Genomic DNA, 3,414 nt, shown 5'->3' with positions numbered 1-3,414 from the left:
GAACTTGAGCAACTAGATGTCAAAACAGCATTCTTGCATGGTGAGTTGGAGGAACAAATTTATATGAAACAACCTGAAGGATTTGAAGTTCAAGGGATGAAAGATCATGTATGCTTGCTAAAGAAATCTTTATATGGCCTAAAGCAATCTTCCAGATAATGGTATCAACTATTTAACACCTTCATGCTTGAAAATGGATATTCCAGAAGTGAATATGATAGTTGCGTCTACTACAAGAAGCTGCCAAATAAGTCATTCATATATTTACTATTATATGTTGACGACATATTGATCGTATGTAAGAACATGTCAAACATTAGAAACTTGAAAGCTCAATTGAGCTGAGAGTTTGAAATGAAGGACTTGAGAGCTGGAAAGAAAATTCTAGGAATGGATAGAAAAGAGGGGACACTCTTTCTGTCACAAAAGAAGTATATTGAGAAAGTGTTGGAACACTTTGGCATGCAAAATGCTAAACCAGTCACTACTCCATTGGCAACTCATTTCAAACTTTCAATGACCTTGTATCCACAAACTAAGAATGAAAAAGAGGAGATGTCAAGTGTACCTTATGCTAGTGCGGTTGGTAGACTCATATATGTCATGGTGTGCACTAGACCAGATATTGCACATGCAGTTAGTGTGGTAAGGAGATATATGGCAAATCCTGGTAAAGTTCACCAGAAGGCTGTGAAGTAGATTATGCGCTACTTGAAAGATACCACAAATATAGGGCTTTTGTATGGTAAAGTCAAAGATGTTCGAAGCAAGATCACTGGATATGTTGACTCGGATTATGCTGGAGATCTAGATAAGCGAAGATCGCTCACCGGGTATGTCTTTACACTGTGTGGTTGTTGTAACGCCCCGAAAAATACTTCTAAAAAACATTGCGGAAAAGTGGGTAGTTTTTTTTTGTTGAAATGGTGATATAAAATTGTTTCTTTTTAAAACCTTCCTTTCTCGGGACATCACTTTAAGTAACTCAAATGCAGAAAATCAACTTATCGTTATCGAATGATAACCAAACCTGATTCACAATTTCCTGAATAACACAATGCATATAAACGGTTAAGTCATCTTTAGTTCATACAAACTAAGTCAACAAGGCGTAAACTACATCGCCACTAACATATACAAAATCCAAAAAGAAAGGGTGCAAGTATTAATCATCGCCAACAGACACTAAACAAAGACATGAACAAGCTGAAGCCGTCAGTGTTTCAAAAGTCACAAAATGATAAGCAACTCCTAGTGGCTCGCTCCAAGACTAGGATAATGCCTCTCCTCAATTCCTCATGCCCCCTCATGGAACATCACGGACGGGTAGCTCCAAATCCGAGCAAAGCTGTCTATCTGACGAACACACGTCCGAAAAGCAAGCAATAGAAAAGAAGAGAAGTAGATAGAGTAAGACATCTAATGAACATAAATTCATTGACGGCGAGGACTTACTCAGAATATTACACTCAGATATGAAAAACAGTTCATATATATAACATATTACATTATAACTCATCAGTTGTTCTCGTAAACAATTATCCAATTTACCTGAGTGATATAACCACACTCATCAATTGTTCTCATAAACAATTATCTAATTCACATGAGTAATATAACCAGACTCATCAATTGTTCTCATAAACAATTATCTAAACAACCTATGTAATGTAAACAACACTAATTCCCATCAATATCATAATTCACCATTTATCAATATATCATTCATCGACAAGATGTCATGACTATAATTAAATAACACACACGTGGAGATCATACTCCAAATAATAACATACACATATATTATCTATCACCGACATTATAACCCACCATTTATTAATATACCCAATAATATATCAACATACATTTCATAAACAAATATCATAACCATAAGTAATAATATGTGCATAATGTTAATGATGCATGATGTTTGTAACTCAAATGTGGGAATCCACTTCCACAAATGCAATATATGTCATCCACCTTACACCAATATCCTCCCAATAACCTAGTCGGAAACAAATCAAGAGTACAGGTCCCATACCAAGCCACTTTGTACGCACCCGAAATAACATATCCTCGCAAGGAATTAAAAATAGATCGATCGGTTCCCTCAGGAACAGTCCTACCTGGACCTAGGTCGTACAAACGCTTTTTGGGCATCCCTCTCATTGATCTCGAATACAATCGAGGGGTTGTCAGAGATTGTCTAGTTTGGTCTGTGAGAACTGTCCGATCCAACAGGGTACCTCCCTAGGAATACAAGGGACTCGTCTCACCCAGACTCTCCCTCAAGACATTGTTGGCAAATCACCGTCCAATCAGTGACGTCCCTGCTTACTTCACGGTGCTCTAAGTAATACCGTCAATTTCCTCTCCACTACTCCATTATTAACCATATGCATATGAACACTAACCGCAGTTAGATGATTAAATCTTTTAATCAATATTTACCATGTTCGGCCCACCTTAAGTCATCTCCCTTAGGAATGCTTCTTGTGGGTCAATACCCTGGACGGTCCCAGACCAAGCCTCTTACGGTCAGCCGATTTCGCTCTGTGGTATCCTGGGTTCCTTTCTGGGCAGTGCCCTAATTCACATCATAACTCAAAGGGTAACGTCCCTACCACTACGACCATCGCTGAATAAGCCTGGACGGTCCCAGACCAAGCCACTTACGGTCAGACGATCTCGCTCTGTGGTATCACGTATCCTTTTCTGGGCATCGCCCTAAATCATACATCCTTCTCGGATTACTTTCTTTAAAATTAATTTCCGAGTTTGACTATTTAATTCCAACACCTTGAATACTTTACTTTTTAATTCAATTACGGTGTTATACCAAAGTAGTTTATATCACATACCCATACTAGGGTTATTACATACTCAACCAATCAATCCAAATAGTCAAACACAATCACTGTCTCTCGCCCAAGCGAGGACCCTTCGCTCAAGCGAAAATTCAATCAACAATACCATTTTAAAACTCGGCATCTCTGGCTCAAGCGAGGCCCTCTCGCCCAAGCGACAATTCATCTTCATCATTAAAATCCTGGTTTTTTTTTCGCCGAAGCAAAACTTTTGCTCGCCCGGGCGAGAAAGTTCCAGAATCTCATCGAAATCTTGGGCTTTTTCGCCTAAGCGGGACCCTTGCTCGCCCAAGCGAGGATTTGTCGCCCGGGCGAGGAGTTCCAGAACCAAAACTTCCCCCTCGCCTAGTCCTCGCCCAAGTGAGACTGTGCTCGCCCAAGCGAGACTATGCTCGCCCAGGCGAGAGTTTCTCGCCCAAGCGACAGGGACTTGGACATAATACCAATCTTGCTCTTTTTGACAACTGAAACACATTCAAACATGATTTTTCAAACACGTGCACTCAGAAAAGTTCCCAACAACATTCATATACAATATTCAACA

This window comes from Lupinus angustifolius, chromosome LG06 (assembly GCF_001865875.1).
Source record: "Lupinus angustifolius cultivar Tanjil chromosome LG06, LupAngTanjil_v1.0, whole genome shotgun sequence".
Taxonomy (NCBI): Eukaryota; Viridiplantae; Streptophyta; class Magnoliopsida; order Fabales; family Fabaceae; genus Lupinus; species Lupinus angustifolius.
The sequence above is the reverse complement of the archived record's forward strand: the minus strand, read 5'-3'. Positions refer to the sequence as shown.